Raw genomic sequence first — 19,840 nt, 5'->3', positions numbered from 1 at the left:
TCCCATGTTAAATTGGCCAAGTTTATAGCAGAAAAAAACATGTTTACAAGTTGGTACAAATTGTGGTTTTGGTCTATACTGCTATTTTTGCCCTTCATGACAACTCTGAGGGGGGTGAATTTTTTTATAACTTATCCGTTTAAATTATATTAAGCCTTAAAAGTTCTGCATAATTAAGGGCGTGGTCACTTGAGTGACAGGTAGAGTGCGCTGCTGTCTGAGCCGTCATGTTACCTCAGCTGCCGCTGAATTTGGCATCTCAGCCGTTTTTGTGCTTTTTTTCTCGATTATTTTATACAATTATAAAATATGGCTTGCTGCATAATATTCGAGACTGATGTGTGTCTGTGTAGATGTGCATGCATGCGGAAGAGACAGAACACACGTTGTTGGATCGTGGCTGAAAGTTTTGATTGCGAGATTTAACGTTACTACAATGACAAAACCAGGAGGATATACAACTCTGACAGCACTGCTTGGATATTATAACTAAAACTGCTGCACTATTTTGAAAAAAATATACTTTGGACACGGGCTCATTTGTTTGTTAGATACGATCGCTGCTCAGATTGCATCCTTTCTTGAAGAACGATGACAGAGAGCAGATCATTCAGAAGAAATGTGAAATGTTTTTTTTTTTTTTGTTTTGCAATGGACATTTATATTTTACCAAAGTGCCAGATTGGATTCATCTCGCGATCTCTATTATAAAGGTATGAAGCCCCATTTGATGTTCCATGTTGTTATTTGCACACCCAACACAAATTACTGGTGTTGGAGCATCTATATCTTAAAAAAAACACGGTAAATTGACAGTAAACCTTTATAACTTTCTGATGTTAAAACTTATCTTTATTAATAATTTAGATAGTATCTAGATAGATAGATCCTTTGCTTGCTAACGTGGTCACGTCGAGCTAGGTGGGCGTGGTTTCAGCAACCAATCACATCAGCTCAAACCACCTCCCCGCCTCTTTGCCCATTTTCAGTTATCCGGGAGTGACGTGCGGTGACGCGCAGCTAAGATGGCCGCGTCCTCATTTTCGCTTCAAAACTGCTGTTCAGAACTCTATGGATGACGTCACGGACGCTACGTCCATATTTTTTTACAGTCTATGGTCCAACTCCATATCGGCTGAGCAACCGAGTAAGCTTGGTTGCGGCCAAAAAAAGCGAAACGCATAGAGCTGGAAAGTCCAAAGTACGTTTGTTTACATATCGGGCACTGTGGTCAGATGCGTTTAGGTTTGAAGTCGTAAAATGATATTGCATGAGGAGACGCCAAAACGAGTCTTTACGAATTGATAATCCGACCCCGGCTGTCATCGAAACCGTGTGTGAAAACGAGCAAAAGCGCTTATCGACTTTTACCGGCCTCTAGCGTTCGTTTCTGTCGGAAACTGCAGTGAGACGTACTCGTTGGTATGTAATTTTGTGTCTCGCATATATAAAATGATTACAAATACTTGTGAAAATTACTATAGCAAATCTATCAGTTGCCATATTGTCAACTCTGAACTTTCATCTGTTCCTAAAATGAACTAACAAACAAAGGAATCAACACAGAAAAAATTCATACTATCATTTCAGGCCAGTTAACTCTTATCATTTTGTGTCATATGAGAAGGACATATTAAAAACAAAGTAAAAATTTTAACAGTTTAAAGTTCAGTGCTAAACCATGAGGAAAATGTTGTTCATGTTTCTGTTTCATTTTGTCTTAAAAAACAACAACAACAACAACAAAAAAAACAACTCTCCAGTAAAGCACTTAATTAGAAAAAAATGAAAGAACAAGGAAAGTAAACATTTCTTTGGCGAGTATATGAAACTGTGTCATCCACCAGTTGGCCGGTAACATTTTTATGAATTCTAACAATGCAATGTTGTGAACATAAACAAACATGAATGACTCTCCAGACAGTTGACTGGCCAGTGCTGCATCGTCACGAAAGTTTAAGCCTTGCCAATTCATTTCACATGCACTGTGTGGGAAGTTTAAACATTTGAAGTGCACAGCCAGAGAGCTGTATCACAGACAGCATGTGAATACTAAATTGAGTATATGTCATATGTATATTTCATTTGTATAAAAAAAAAAAAAGTAAAAAAATTGCTTATAAATTTCGCTTTCTTCAGTTAAATAATTCTAAGACTGCAGTGATAGTTTTTGGACATCTGGATTCTGCCAATATCCTCTTAAAAAAAACTTTGGGTCCTATAACTAACACTGTACCTACGCAAAAAAAAAAATAGTTGTCAAATCAGCATTTTTCCAGCTCAGGATGTTTGCCAAAATTAAACATTTTCCTTCATTTAGGGACCGAGAAACCATTATCCATGCATTCATTTCATCCAGACTGGATTACTGCAATTCACTATATTTGGGGGTCATGCAATCGTGTTTGTCTCACCTACAGCTGGTCAAAATGCTGAGGCCAGATTAGGGACAAGGAAGCCAGCATAAGAACGTATTTCTTCAGAGGTGATTGTTGGTCAGAAATCCAAAGCCCCATTCTAGATCCTTGTATGATTTGTTGTACTGATCAAACTCAGCCACAAGTTTGTCAATACTAACATTAAGTGCACAAAACTGAAACTTCCTGACATTAAACTCCTACACAGAAGACTTGTATGGTTTCTTTTTTTATGTCATCTTTCTCTTTGTATTTCAGTTTTGTTTGTCTGTGATACACATGATGATATTTTTGGCTGAAACCAACTGATCATGAACTGCAATAAACTCTCTCAGCGAGCGACCAAACAAACAGCATTAGACAAATCACTGGAAGTTTTATGTTTGTTTTTTGTCCACACACTCACTTGCATATTCATGCTTCTATCTGACTGATAAATGTCATAATTCAGACGAATGTTGCTGGTTCCTTGTGTATGCGAACACCACCTTGAATTGGACTATGATTTCAAAGTTTGAACCCACCAGCTAACAGATGTTTGTTATAAGAGCGTTTTCCAACTATACAGTGTTAGTTCTGAGGATGTAAAAAGTTTTCTTGACGTCAGAGGAACGTGTTTTAAAAGGTATGATGTTTCCTTAAACGTTCCTTCAACTTAATTTGATTAACAAATCAACTTTCTAGGAACGTTGATTAGTAACATTCCAAAAACATAAAAATGTCCAGTTTCCTCAATGTTAGTAGAATGTTATTTAAAGTATGATGTTCCTGAAACATTCTTTCAATCATTCAAACACCTGCTGTGAACAAACACTGAAAGAAAACTGCAACTTTTTTCAGCCTTAAATCAGTTGAAGTTAGAAGACATCAAAGGTGCCCTCGAATGAAAAATTGAATTTATCTTGGCATAGTTGAATAACAAGAGTTCAGTACATGGAAATGACATACAGTGAGTCTCAAACTCCATTGTTTCCTCCTTCTTATATAAATCTCATTTGTTTAAAAGACCTCCAAAGAACAGGCGAATCTCAACACCGACTGTTACGTAACAGTCGGGATGTATGCCCCCAATATTTGCATATGCCAGCCCATGTTCCCAACATTATGAAAGACATTAGACAAGGGCAGCCAGTATTAACGTCTGGATGTGCACAGCTGAATCATCAGACTAGGTAAGCAAGCAAGAACAATAGCGAAAAATGGTAGATGGAGCAATAATAACTGACATGATCCATGATATCATGATATTTTTAGTGATATTTGTAAATTGTCTTTCTAAATGTTTCGTTAGCATGTTGCTAATGTACTGTTAAATGTGGTTAAAGTTACCATCGTTTCTTACTGTATTCACGGAGACAAGAGCCATCACTATTTTCATTATTAAACACTTGCAGTCTGTATAATTCATAAACACAACTTCATTCTTTATAAATCTCTCCAACAGTGTAGCATTAGCCGTTAGCCACGGAGCACAGCCTCAAATTCATTCAGAATCAATGTAAACAATATAACAGTATACAATACTCACATAATCCGACGCATGCATGACGAACACTTTGTAAAGATCCATTTGAGGGTTATATTAGCTGTGTAAACTTTGTTTATGCACTGTTTAAGGCAAGCGCGAGCTCCGTGGGCGGAGAGCACGAGATTTAAAGGGACCGCACAGCATAAATCAGCTCATATTTAATGATGCCCCAAAATAGGCAGTTAAAAAAATTAATTTAAAAAAATCTATGGGGTATTTTGAGCTGAAACTTCACAGACACATTCAGGGTACACCTTAGACTTATATTACATCTTGTAAAAAAACGTTTGATGGCAGCTTTAAAGGATTAGTTCACTTTAAAATGAAAATTATCCCACTTGACTTTCAACTTTCTTCTTTCTGATGAACACAATCTGTGTTCTATTAATAAATATCCTGATGTATCTGTGCTTTATAATTGCAGTGAACAGGACCACATGGCTCCGGGGGGTTAATAAAGGCCTTCTGAAGCTAAATGATGCATTTGTGTAAGAAAAATATCCATATATATAAATATATATATAATGTAATGCAACACGCTATGCTGTTCTTTAATATCCAGGTTAAATTAAGAACCTCTTGTTTTAGCGTCACAGTGTTAAAAATACAATATTTAAATTGCATTTAATGATCTACAGTGGTTGTCAACTCCAGTCATTGGAACTACTTCTCTGGACATTTTACATTTCTCTTTTAGCTGACACTCTCAGTTTTTACATATTATTAATTATTAAGATAGACTTACAAAATGTGCAGCGCAGTGTGTCCTGAGGACTGGAATCAAGAACCACCGATCTAACACATGCTTGATCAGTGATAAACCTTGAGATGAGATCTGTGACCTTACTGACATCTAGTGGTAAAAATATGCAACTGACTCAAAACATCAGTGGTTACAAATCATGTCAAGTCACCTTCTAATACAGCGGCAGTGCTTTATACAATACAGATTATTTCAAAGGAGCTTAACAGAGTAATAATGATTAAATGATCAATTCTGAATCAATTCTAAGCTTCTATAAATAATAATAATAATTTTCAGCTGACTCCATTCTGTTCAATAACTGTGCATCAGTTGTGAAAGTAGTTCAATTCAGCTTTAAAAAAAAACAGTGTAGAAAGCAGTAATGTCATCATCCAGTTCAGTTTATTTCTCATACAGTAGTGTCATTACAGTCAAAGCAAATAATATTGCTGAGGGGCCTTGACAGTGTGATGTCACATTGCTCAGAGATGTCTAATGAGAATGCTTTGGTTTAATGGGGATTAAAAAAAACAAAAAAACAAGAGGAGTGGATGGATTTTTATCATTGTAGGGTTTGTGTTCTCACACTGCCAACACACATTTATGTCCAAACACCATGTAAAAGTGGAATTTGCAAAGATAGATGCCCTTTAATGGACAAATTACACAGATCTCATCTCAAGGCTTAACACTGACCAAAAGTCTTAAATCATTGAATGCTTCTTAAATATTGTATTTTAATGCTGTGATATTATAACAAAAAGGTTCAACACTATTGTAATAATCAGATACTTTTTTTTATAATTTTGTCCACAAAACATGTTGAAACATTACCATATTTAGACACAGACATCAAGAATCAGCCTATAAATCTCAACAATGGTGACATGCTTCACACTGAAATTCATTTTGGATGCTACCATAATATAAATCTCATCCATGGTTCCCAGCATGCATTGCAGCATGTCACCTTTGTCGAGATTCATGCGTATTCTTGGCATCAAATGAGTGTCCGAAAGACAATAATTTTATCTGACATAAAAATGACAAGCCGGTGAATATTCATGTATCATCTGACATCTATTTTAATCTATAGTGGAACACTAGTTCATTAGTGTACAGTACACCCTGTATACTCACCACCATATTCATTTACACTACAGTCTGCAAAGCCTTGTGTGAATTATTGATTGGACTCAGATTGGTCAGGGTAAGAGTTCAAATTGAACCTCGTGTGATTTACTGGAAAAAGAAAACAAACATGTGATTTCTGCCTAACTTACCTTTCTGATTTCCAATGTACACACTGGCAGATGTTTAAGGGATCGCGGGGCACAACCTAATGATTTTTGACTTTTTCAGTTTGTTTAAAGCTACTTAGGGTTAATATTACTACATTATTTTCACACATGCCTTGTATAAATATGTGGCTTTGTTTCACTACTTTTTTCTTTATTTACCCTGAAAGAAGGGAAGTAAAATGTGACAACATGCCCCATAGCTGTCACATGACCATATGACAGCTAAAAAATTTATCTGACTTAATTAAAAAATATACATGACAAACTAAAATATTTTGTCAATAAGACAATTATTTTTTTCATATAAAATAGTAACTTTTTTTTAGAAATTCAAATTTAAATAATGTTGTAGTTTGACAATGAACACTGCAAAACACAGCTATACAGCACTGATCAAAACAATACAGGCAAACAGATGAAGAAACATATCCAGACATTCAGAAAAACACAGAGCTGAACAAAACACTCCCCTCTACTCATAGCTCTCACAGAACAAAAGTACAAATGCTGTAAAATTCTTGAAATAATATTTTGTAAATGTTCAGGTTGTTCCTCTCAATCTTTATTCACTTTTTTAATGGTTTATCAAAAGATATTCATAAAAAGTTAATTATGCCAATTGTATTGGTAACTGTATAGAACAGCATAGTTGTAGGGCAGTGTTACAATGAACCCTTTCTGCGCAACTGGGATTTAAACCTGGCTGTCTTCTGCTAGTTAGTGAAGCATTGAAGAACTATCTATTGGAGATGAAAATAATATTAGATTTGTCTAATTTAAAATAAACAAAACATATAGATGAAAAATTAACTTAAGAAATGTACTTTTGCTATTGTTAAAGGTGCAATATGTAAGATTTTTGCAGTAAAATATCCAAAAACCACTAGGCCAGTGTTATATATTTTGTTCACTTGAGTACTTACAATATCCCAAATGTTTGCAACTATTTGTAAATTGTGAGAACATTTCAATTTTAACCAAGGCTTCGGGACATCTGAGGAGTCGCCTGTCAATTACGTCATACCCGCGTTACCCTCGGTTTCGGGTTTTATTTTGTAGAAACCATGGAAACACCAAAGACGCTTTAATATTTACATGTTTTAATAGACAAGGGAACAACTGTTTTGATATATTTATAGACAGAAAACTAATTATTGTTATATAGCTCAACACGTTTAGTCTCATTGTTTAAATCTAATTTTCTTGATTTTTTTGCGAGTACCATGCTTTACCATGCCTCAGAGAAAAACACTATTTTGTCAAATAGCTAACATAGCATAATCAGATGCAGCTTTATTTTTAGTAACAGTAATACAGCTTTTTCTCCATCATACAATACGTTTTAAAATGAATTGCATGCCATTTATCAACACAAGCCATCCAATATTTAATATGATATTCTAAAATCGATCTTACTGCAGTGTGTAAGTGTCTCATAGCAGCCGCCGAGCGAACACACAGAGTAACGTTATAACCTCATTTTCAACACTCTCAAATGTATCTAATATGATAAACAGAGCTGCGTTACCTCATAATCATGACAGGAAAAGTGGAAGCAGCGCCGGCGACTGTGTCATAATAAAATTTCGACACTCGTGAGGTGTGTGTTGTGCAATTGCTCCAGCTCCTCGTTCAGCTCCCACAACACTCGGTCCTGCTCTGCTTCATACTACAGTAACGTTAATAATCACATCCATGAACATGATTTCTTCCCGAGTCCTATCCGAATTCTTTTGCACCGTCCGTTGAGGTGAAGACCACATGTCCCAAGATTCTGTGCTCAAACTTGGCGTCATCAAGCTACGCCTTTGTTTTGAATAGGCCTCTAGCAACCTCTAGCGGACAGAATTCTTACATACTGCACCTTTAAATAAATATTCAGTTATATCTTTCTTCATTAAACAGTATCTTGTCTTCTGTGTCATTTTCATATGCTGCTTACGTTCAGCGCTTCAAGGGTTTTATGTCAGAATGGCGGCTCGTTCTGATGTAGAACCTGGAAGTGCTGAACATAAACAGTGTATGAAAATGACACAGAAGATAAGATACTGTTGAATACCGTTGGTATCGTACTCATAGTCTTGGAAAGGCAGGGGTCAATGCCAATATTCAATCCAGGTAGAGAGACAGTAGCAGAGGGAGAAATAGTAATGAGAGTCACAGTCCCAAGTGAGAGTCCAAAAACCAGTTGGAAAAAGCTGCTGAACAATCAGTGCTGACAGACCGGGCATCTAGGAAAAAGCCTGGGTAGATAATGGAAAAAGAGAGACAGAACACAAGAAGACCAAAAACTAGATTAATCAAAACAAGTGCTTGTAAAGCATGAGCGACTAAACACACTGGCAAATAAAAGGAGATAAGCTATGCCTTTGCCCGAGAAGAGAGAGATAACATAGGCAATTTTTTGTTGGTGGTCTTCAAGCATGTCTGCTCTGCTGTGGTGTCGTCTGCTCCACCGTGGGGGACTTCAAGCACGTCTGTGCCACTGTGGTGGTCATCTGCTCTGCCGTGGGGGTCTTCAAGCCTGTCTGCGCTACTGTGGTGGTCGTCTGCTCCACCCTGGCCATTTACTCAGCCAGTTCTGCCCTGGCTGTCTGCTGAGCCTGCTCTGCTCTGGCCGCATGCTCAACTGAGTCCACCCTGGTTGGCTGTTCTGCCTTCTTCTCAAGTTCCCCTTCCCCTCCATGGACCTGGCCCACCGTCCCTCCTCCGTTCCACCTCCCTCCTGATATTAGGTATGTGCGATATCAGCTGCAGCTGGATGCAACCGATCGGCGAGAGTAGCCGTGTGCAGGCAGGGAGGAGATAAAAACGGAGATGTGAAGTCAGACACTTTCTGCTTCTCGTAGTGATGCTCACATGGTGTTTGCATACTTAATCACAGCTGAAGTGAAATAAATGCAATATGACTAATACTGCATTTACATACTGCATTTGCCCCTCAATAACAGCATATTGTTTTAATTAGGAACATACAGTTCTTGAAACATTTGTAATTACAAAATTAATCGTGGTTAATTAAATATACAGTGATTTTTTTTTTTTTTTGCATGTTTGTCACCCTTTAATGTTTCAGATCATCAAACAAATTTAAATATGAATCAAAGATAACACAAGTAAACACAACATGCAGTTTATAAATGAAGGTTTTTGTTGAAGGGAAAACAAAATCCAAACCCACATGGCCCTGTGTAAAAAACACTGTTAAAAAATAACTTAACTGTGGTTTATCACACCTGAGTTCAGTTTCTCTAGCCACACCTAGGCCTGATTACTGACACACCTGTTCGCAATCAAGAAATCACTTAAATAGGACCTGTCTGACAAAGTGAAGTAGATCAAAAGATCCTCAAAAGCTATACATCATGTTAAGATCCTAATAAATCCAGGAACAAATGAGAAAGAAAGTAATTGAGATCTATCAGTCTGGAAAAGGTTATGAAACAATTTATAAAGCTTTGGGACTTTAGCGAACCACAGTGAGAGCCATTATCCGCAAATGGTGAAAACATGGAACAGTGGTGAACCTTCCCAGGAGTGGCCGGCCAACCAAAATTACCCTTAACTTTTTTTCAGTTAAGGTCAGTGTTTGTGACTTCAAGCTGAAGTGAACTTGGGTTCTGCAGCAGGACAATGATCCAAAACACACCAGCAAGGCTGAAGAAAAACAAAATGAAGACTTTGGAGTGGCCTAGTCAAAGTCCTGACCTCAATCCTATTGAGATGCTGTGGCATGACTTTAAAAAGGTGGTTCATGCTCGAAAACCCTCCAATGTGGCTGAATTACAACAATTCTGCAAAGATGAGTGGGCCAAAATTCCTCCACAGCGCTGTAACAGACTCATTGCAAGTTATCACAAACGCTTGATTGCAGTTGTTGCTGCTAAGGGTGGCCCAACCAGTTATGAGGTTTAGGGGGCAAGCACGTTTTCACACAGGGCCATGTGGGTTTGGATTTTGTTTTCCCTTTATAATAAAAACCTTCATTTAAAAACTGCATGTTGTGTTTACTTGTGTTATCTTTGATTCATATTTAAATTTGTTTGATGATCTGAAACATTAAAGTGTGACAAACATGCAAAAAAAACAAAACAAAAAAACAAGGAAGGGGGCAAGCACTTTTTCACACCACTGTATAAATACTCCCAGTTTAATATTTGAAAATAAGCTTTGTCATTATTATACCAGTAATACTAAATCAATCACAGCAAATTCACTAATCACAATCCTTTTATGTTAAGAACAAAATAAGAAATTTACCTGAGAGAATCTGGATTATAAAAAAATAAATTATGTAGCAGGATATTATGTAGAAGATGTGTCCTTTTTTCTTCTTTTGGCACAGATTATGTACACATTTGTTAATGTGTACATTGCCAGTAAGAAAGGATTTGTAGGTAAGTGAGAAATGACATGTTTGTTCTTTCTTTCCAGTAAATCACAAGGTTAAAGAATGGTGTGTGTGTATTTGTACTGCTTGATAGTCTCCAGGACTGTGGAAAACAAATTTCTTTTTAACATAAAATGTGGGTTCATGATCCATAATCTTGATTATATGAATATCAGGATGAAAGAAATGTTTTTTTTTCTCTCCATCAGAACCTTTAATTTTGTGCTTTAAACGCTGCAGTTTGAACTTGTATCTCTGAAATGAAGGATTCAAATGCAGAGAGTGACTCAGACTATGACTTAACTCAAAGAGATTATAAAGAATGGGTCAACAAGCTCAGGATCATCAGAGATCAAGGGCACAATGGATAGGGTCACACAGCTATGGGGCCCGGCAGAACCTCATACTTTCCGAATTAACATAAAACCCAAATGTACATAAGTGTTCATAAAAACTAAGAAGAAATAAAATTATTTAAATTAATTAACATCATATGTCAAGTGTTATGCATGAAATTCTGAGTATTTCAGTTTATTGTTTTTCACTGTAAATTAGCAAATTTGGACAGTGTATGTCATGATTTTTAGGGTCAGTATATATGTAGAAAAGCTGATGAAGACAAAAGCTGTGTTTACATTTAATTCACTGTCTTCACGGATACTTTCCCTGTGCGTAGCTTACATGTAAGCAGCTTTCTTTCATATTCAAGTGGGACACTCCTTTGTTCTCTTGTTTGATCAGCAAAGTTGCCTCTAGTATTGTAAACAGAGAAAAATGACAGACAGCGCATCTGTTTCAAACTTGGGTGAAGTAGTGGTGTTTTCTAGCACATGAGTATTAAACAAAAAGTTGAGGCAATATGTATTTTGTGGTTATATGAACAAGATTATTTGATTTAAAACCAGCTTTAAAGCACAAAACCTTGCTTGAATGATGCCAAAAATGTATGCTTAGAAGAGGCTGAAGAGTACACAGCAAAACCACCGGTGTTAAATTAACACTCCCAGGCCTGGTTTCACAGACAGTTAATTAACTATTGTAAATCATTTATGTTAATTGCTATCAAAATATATGAGTTAATATATGAGTACTTCACATTAGGAGCAATTAACATGGATAAGTACTAAAAACTCAAAACCTGATAGTTCATAACTAAAAAAAAAAAAAAAATTGATGTAACTGATTTCCTGAATTTTTCATTTTTTTTCAGGCTGAACTTATTCAGATTTAGAGTGTATTAATAACAAAATAAACAAAAAACAAACAAACAAACAAACAAACAAACAAAACACTTTTGGTCAGGGATAAGATTATTAAATTATCCCATTTTATGATGCTGATAACGATATCAACTGATAATTTTTGTTTCTGGATTTCTTTGCAACAAATGATGTGTTTTGTAACACTGTTACAATTGCTTAAAGACCACAAACTCAAATAAAAATCCAAGACTCAAACTGCCCAACTCAAAGAAACACCGATCACCATAATGGCCACCAAACATTTTAAATAAAACTTCAACATCTAAACCTCTGTTAATTCTCAAAAAGAACTTCTGCTGAGATCTCGAGAGATTTATTGTATACTTTTAATTTTATTATAGTTGATTTCAGGCTGAGTGGCTTTAAGTCAGTTGTAGTTGTTGTTTCATTTTCTGAGAGTGCAAGCATGATTTTCAACCAACGTCACACTGTAACATTGATTCAATGACATTACCTTTGATTTTTGGATGATAATTTAACAACATTTCAACATTAATTGTGGGTGCAAAAGTAATGTTAATTCAATGTAAAACATTGACACATTAACATTAATTTAACATTGTTGTGATGGTTGCTTGCTATCAGAGGAGTTTGCAATATATATTTTTTTAATATTGTTCTCTCTGGATGGCTTAAATCTGCGGACAGTTCCTGTCAAATATCACATATGTGCACTTCAATAAGCCAGAACGCAGGTTAATGGATTGAAAATATAAAAATGTATTCTTCCTATAAATCATAGGTCTTTGGAGGCCCACTGTCCATCAGAGTTTATCTGACCAACCCTAAACAAACACACCTGACCAGCTAATCAAGGTCTAATCAAGGTCCCAATGCCCACACCCCCTTCTGTGGTCTTCTTCCCGAAAGTCATGTGATCTTTGGAAAGAAAGCTCAGAGGTCTGATATATCTATAACATACAAATAATTTCTGATTGGCTGATATGCATCTTGCATAACATAAGTACATTTATTTAAGCCCACAATGTAGTGGGAAAAGAGTACAGCAAAAGAATTCAAGAAAACAACACACATCTCTTATATCCAGCGCAAAAACAACTGCAGGTTTGACTTTTTTATATTTTACATTTACATTTATTTTATTTATTTTCCACTTTTATTAAAAATCCAACTAATCAGTTTTTGATTCATGGGACATTCTAGCAATGTTAATTCGATTGGAACATTTGCAGAACAGAGCAGGGGCGTTCAGTCCTGCTCCTGGAGGGGCACTGTCCTGAAATGTTTAGATCTGAACCAAATCAAACACACCTGAACCAGCTTACTAGGCATACTAGAAACATCCAGGTAGGTGTGTTTAGACAAGTTGGAGCTAAACTTGGTATACTTTTCATACTAGACATGTTCCAATCTGGTTTTACAGCCTTGCATAAATCTCTCTTATTACAAACCAGACTGACTTTATTTCTGTCATTCATCTACAGTTATTTTTGAGTATTAGCAGGTTTAGATGTTGATGTTTTATTGAAAATGTTACCATTATGGTGATTAGTGTTTCCCTTAGTTGGCCAGTTTGACTCTTTTTTTAGTGTGTGTGTGTGTGTGTGTGTATATATGTATGTGTGTGTATATATATATATATATATATATATATATATATATATATACACACATGTACAAAAATTAATAGGAAAATAGGCATTCTTTTATCATTTCAGTTCTTGTTATATTCTTTACAATTTTGACTGAGGAATACTAAGAAGGTTGATGTCTAACTTTAAAAGATGAATGAGGAAAAGGGTAGTGAATGGCATCCTGGGTCGATAAAATCACAGTTCTGCAGTTATCAATAAGGTAAATCTAACTACATGAGTTCAGTGATTCTGGTCAAATGAAGATTGTATCAAAATATAACCAACAACACCTGATCACATTTTTTCTTTCTTGTTATAACTCAAAACTTAATATTAAAAAAAAGCAAAGGTTCAAGAGCCCAACTACAGCAAACGTCGACCATAATGGTGATTTTTGTCCTTCAGTAATTCTGCTTGTTAAAATTCTCTGTTGGTCTTAGTACACGATGTAACTACAGAAGAGTCAAGTTTTAAATAGGAAAAAAATCAAAACTCTTTGGTCATTTTTGAGCGCGATGCTAACGGTCTAATCAGATTCAATGAACTATGCTAAGCTATGCTAAAAATGGTACAGCCAGACCCAGAGATCGGCTGAATGGATTCGAAATCTGTAAAAATCAACTGTTTAACTCTAGGGGAGTTGGAAAATGAGCCTATTTTGGAATGTTCCTTTAAGTATAGTATTCATTATCCGTGTTTTTTTGTCCAATGCAACCAGTTTTTTATTTTAAATGTAAACTTTTTTTGTGTACTGTTTGCAGTTACTAATTTTGAATGGTTGATTTGTAAGGAGGTAATTTGATTCATTCTAATTCTTAAGTGTTGTTGAATTAGTAACATTGCTTGTAATCTTTTGCCACAATTTTATTGAGTAGATATAGTGTACTATATATATTTTTTTACAGTGTACAACATGTTGCCTCTTACAATTCACTTTATTCTCCTCTTTACAGAAGGAATGGCACATCTATACACCTCTCTCGTTTTGCTCCTTTTCTTCTGTTCAGTGTGGCCAAGTGATGGGATGATTCACTTTACTCATCTTGGAACAATGTGTACAGGAGACTGCAAGCTTGTGGGTCTTGTGTACAAGTGTGAGTCTATTAATAAAGATGGAAAAGTCCAGTCAATGTACTGTTCACCTGAAAAAAACACAGACTACAGGGGTAGAGTGTGCACTGTAAAAAATAAACCGTATATTTTACGGTAAAAAAACGGCAGCTGTGGTTTCCAGAACTTTACCGTCAAAAATACGGTTGCAAAGTTATAGGTTGTACGGGATTGTACCCACTGTACCGTATATTTTACGGTTGTTAATTGTCTTTTTTACGGTTCATAACTGTCTCATTTACTTGTTTATGCTGTTAGAACAGTTTACACCAGTCAAATTCCAGGGTTTACACTGTATTATTTACAGTTCATAACCATATTTTTTGCAGTTCTGCACTGTCTAATTTAAAAGTTTAACTTGTAATATTTACAGTTAAACCCTATGATTATTTGCTAAACATTCGGATTTAACCTTTAAGAAGCTATTAAAATAACTGTTCTGTTATACTAATTGATAAATATCTTACATTTGCAAACCTAAATCACATCATCAATACCCATCAATATCTACAAAAAACAAAGACATCACTGTGGTCTCAAGTAGTTTTAATAAAGAATGGCAGGCATGTTAAGACAAGGAATTTCTGCATTTTTCTGTTCTTGTGTTTCAACAGGTAAACAGTGTTTTAATTAAGATCAGTCAGTTCAGTGTACATTTGAAATTTAAATGTAGAATTTAAAACACTGCTAAAAACATCCTCATTTTAAACTTCTTGGGAAGTTAGGTAAAGATTAACGTTTACAGTAGGGCTGGGCGATATATCTAACAATATGATCATGCGCATCTAGTCAGTAAAATCTGGTTCTATGATTACCGCTAAATAGCCATCACCTGCTTTCAAATGGTGCAGCATTGAGCCGTAGATCACTGACAAGCTACGCAATATCGCGTTCATTATCACCTTCGATAATGAACGTGATATTGCGTAGCTTGTCAGTGATCTATGGCTCTGTCTATTAAATGCAGCGCCATTTGAAAGCAGGTTATGGCGATTTAGCGGTAATCACAGAACCAGATTTACTAAATAGATGCGCATGATCATATTGTTAGATATATCGCTAATTTACAGTAAGAAAAAGTAGGAGACACAATACAAGTGATTGCAGAATATATTATACCACTGAACTTGCGGTAATTTCAATGTTAAGAGAGTATGAACTTGGAAACAGTCTGCAGACCACCTTAACAAAGTCTCTCGAACTTGGAAACACCTTTACGAAGTCTCTCGCCATTCATGATCAGAAAGGTCAGAGATAAGTGAGAAGACTCTTGGGTTAACTGGGAGCCGCTTTTTGTTTTTCTTTTCCACCACCTTTGTTCCCTTCTCTGGATTGATGATGAAAAAACACCTTGAGAGAAAAAAAAACAAAAAAACATTTATAACTGTTAATGAAGCTACTTTGTAATGAATCTCCCCTCCTAAGTGTCTTTACATACCTTTGCAGGAATTCAAGCACTGACGCCAGCTCAATTGGGTAGTGAATGTTGAAGCAGTAATAACTGCCAAACATTAGGCAAACAGCAGAGATGAAAGAAGTGATGTCATCATTTACAATCTTGCGGTCCACAACAAGCATGAATCGGACAGCGGCATAGCAAGAGGGTCCTGTAGATAAATTTCAATGCAATATACATAAAGTTGGTGTACGGTGTAAGGCATGTAAGGTAATTGTGTATTTACATATATGACAAGAATATCACACAAACTGCAGTTTATTTAGTACTGCCATCGAAAATTATTTTAGAAATAACCCATTTCTAAAGTTTAGATTTGTGAAAACTGAGTTATTAATCTATGTTGTTTAATATATGTAAAAACATTTATTTTGTGGAACAGTTTGTTCTGTGCAGAACTAATTAAAAACTGCAATTTGTATGATTTGTCTCATTTCTTAAAGTGATAGTTTACCAAAAATTGTAATTTTCTTATCATTTACTCACCCTCTTGTCATTTCAAACTCTATGACTTTCTTTCTTCGCCAGAACACAGTTTTGAAGAATGTTGGTAACTGGCCCCCATTAACTTGTGTTGGTTTTGTTACTATACAATAGAAGTCAATGGGTGCCACTGCTGTTAAGTTACCAGCATTTTTTTTTTAAATATCTTCTTTTGTGTTCTGGAGAGCAAAGTCATACAGGTTTAAAATGATAAGAACGTGAGTAAATAATAACAATTTTAATTTTTGGGAAACCCTATCATTTTGCATACTCTGCAAGTGGTATTCAAACTTATAAACTTTATAACTAAACATGTACAAATTAAAGCTTAAGGGTTCTACTGTAAATTAACAAAACTTTTACTCACCACACACAATAATGCACGGCGTCACAGGCAGGTTTTCTAACACTACATCCTTTGCGAGGCTTGTCTCTTCTACATAATGAAGGAGGAACTGCTCTTTCTCATCAAAATAGGACAGAAGTAGAAGGATCATGTCTTTCACATCCTCTGAGCAACCATTTCTCTGTGCTCTCAAAACTTGTAGTTTTGTGACAGTCTGTAAGACACCCTTGTTCTTGTTTGCGCAAACATTCCTCATGAAGTTCAACAGCCTATTTCCTTTTCTGTCAATGCTGTTCAGGAAGGTCTCTTTAAGTGGTATTCCTGTGAGGTTTTTAAAATGCACTTCCATTCCACCTTCCTGAAACAAATATGGCCACTCATCAGTGAGGGTTTTCATGTCTGTTCCTTTGTTGATATCTTTTCGTTGACTGTAGAATGTAGACCTCATGAGAGCCTTCATTTCTTCTTCATTCCATTCAGTTGTTTGCAATAGATTCTTCATTTTCTCTTTTTTCAGCTGCTGACTCTCGGCAGTTTCACTGAGGGGCATAAATTTAACTTCCCAATTAACACAGCCATATGTATCTTGGACCGCAGCTCTTTTTTCAGGTGTGACTTCCTCAGTGTCACATTCATCTGTATCATGAACATGCTTTTTTATTTTGGTGTGCTGGTCCTTCTTGCATTTTCAACTCTGGTTTGAAATTGTTTGACCAAGGAGTAGTATCCAGGACCAATCACACTGTTTTCAATTACATCTTGGAAAGACTTTGGATATTTGGCAACCATTCTTTTGGCGACTTCCGTTAAATTCTTCCTTCTTGGACAAGCACAAACTTTCATCATCACTGCAACAACAATCCTCACCATTTCCCTGCGCAGCCGAGGACTAGGCATTTTCTGTCTCTCAAGTGCCTGCATTAATTCCTCAGGAAACTTTTTCCATGGGACTTCGAAACTGTCCACCCAGTTTACATTAAGAGGGGAGGAACTGCTGAAAGAAGAAGATGAAGAACTTTGGCTTGTCTTGGCTTGTCTTGTCGCCTTGGGGTTTCGGAAATGTGTGCTGTAAAAAAGTCATATGCAGGTACTTAGTTTTAATTTTGGTTGAACTATTCCTGGTCCAACTATCATCATCATTTATTGCCCTCGTCGTGTCAAATCAGGTGCTCATTTAGAATGACTAGCTGTAAATTTCAGACAAGCTTGTTTTTACAGTTACTTAAAGGTCACAGTTTTTTCACTCACTGTTAATAACCAAAGAAATGTCTTATTTTATTTGTCTGACCATTAAGGTTTTTGTAACTAAAACAAATGCATGGACTTACTTGTCACAGACACATCAGGCTCCACCGCTCACCAATCACAGCGCACCCAATCACCAGAATACTGATCACCAGCACCTGCACCTCATCAGCACCTCATCACAGCCTGCATAAAGAGCACTCACACACACCACTCGATGTCCGGTCTCGTTTGCATTAACTTACCTGTATGCTTACCTTAAGGACTCCCCGCTATCTACTTACCTGTCTCCAAGAATCTCCTCGTGTATTCTCTCCTCTCTGTGTGAGTGCTCCAAACCTCCAGTGTCTCCAGCGTCTCCAGTTCCAAGGTCTCCGGTATCTGAAAACCACAGAAGAACTCTGTTATCATCCTCGTCTCAAGAACCTGCTCAACTTCACTGCTTACTCACCTGCACTTCTGCCACTGCTCATACTGGTTCTCAATAAAGCTCCTTTATCTGTTAATGTCGATCTCTGTCCCTTCTGTACTGTAACATTACTAGTCTCCTTTAGAACAGAAATAAATTTCCTGGCTTGAATGGGCCTCAGTACAAAAACAAGATCTGATTCCTGAAGAAATCTGAAATCTTCTGGGGTCTCCACTCCAAGTGATTTTATGGTGTCCTCAAGAGATTTTTTTGTTGTGTTTGGGAGATCCGGTAATACATCGTCAATGGCACTGGTTATGTTTGAAATGTTCATCTCTGATTCTCCCATTTCTGAAAACAACCAAATAACGATCATTCAGATAAATAAACCAAGTATGAGAAAATACAGATCAACAAACATATTCAGTGTGACATCACGCTGTGTTTTAATGGAATAACCAGTTTTTCATTCATCACATACAAAGTTAAAGGATAGAAATCTGCCAGGTCATTAATTTTCACACATTGCATTACTTCAGTCTGATTTTTCAATTCATGCAAATGGTATTCAGGGATGAACTCTGCTACAAACTTTCTCAACAGAAAATGAATGACTTAATCTTTTATGAGAACAAGTGCTCCAAACTCTACTGAGTCCATATTATTGGTCACAAGGAACTGGCCTTTTCTGTATGACGTACCCCTGTACATTACTTCTGCTGAGACTTTGGTATTATTCTCTATAAAACCAAAGCACCTCACTGCATCTTTAACAGAATCACCATACAGCTCTTGGTAAAATGCAGTGCTGTTTTTTACTCTTACAGTTAAATCACACATTGACCCTTCTGACAGATAGGCCTGGAACATTTGATGCCTTTCAGAGAGAGTGAAGCACAAGTTTTTAAAATTCTTCAAGTTCCTAGCACATCTTTTAAAGTAACTGTGCTTACTCTCAAATCGCATCGTCCACAATCTGATTAAAGGACCAAATTTTAAAATCAGTGCAGCATAGTGTCGCAAGTAGTGATGCTTTGGCTTTAGTCTTTGTCCTGGAAAGAGAGATAATCTACAAGCAAGATACTCTTGGATAAGAACGTCAAGGTATGCAACCTCAGGCAATGAAATCCTCTGTGCACAAATCATCTCAACAATATCTTTCAGTTGAAGGGATCAACTGCTAAACATCATCCATGGGCTCTTTTACCCTGTCACCCATGATCACAGGAAGAAGTCTTAGAAAATTCCAGTTCTGAATAGCCTGACCAGAAAGCTTTACTCCATTGGAGCTCACTGCACATGGCTTACTCAATGCATCAGATGCACTGTATTTAAACTGCTTAATGCGTCTATTCAAAACTGAATAGGTGAACCACTTTTTCTGCTTGATGAAGTACTTCAGGTAAAGGGCTAAATCATAGGAAAAGATACCCTCAAAAATGTCGTGGCCTAAACAAGGTGGCAGGCCAGGCATGCAAACATTGAAGTAATTCAATGAATTAAAAATTGACTTACATGTTATACCTTCAACGTTTTGTTGTCCCTCAGATTGT

Source organism: Chanodichthys erythropterus, chromosome 3 (genome assembly GCF_024489055.1).
Source record: "Chanodichthys erythropterus isolate Z2021 chromosome 3, ASM2448905v1, whole genome shotgun sequence".
Taxonomy (NCBI): Eukaryota; Metazoa; Chordata; class Actinopteri; order Cypriniformes; family Xenocyprididae; genus Chanodichthys; species Chanodichthys erythropterus.
This window is presented reverse-complemented; position numbering follows the sequence as displayed.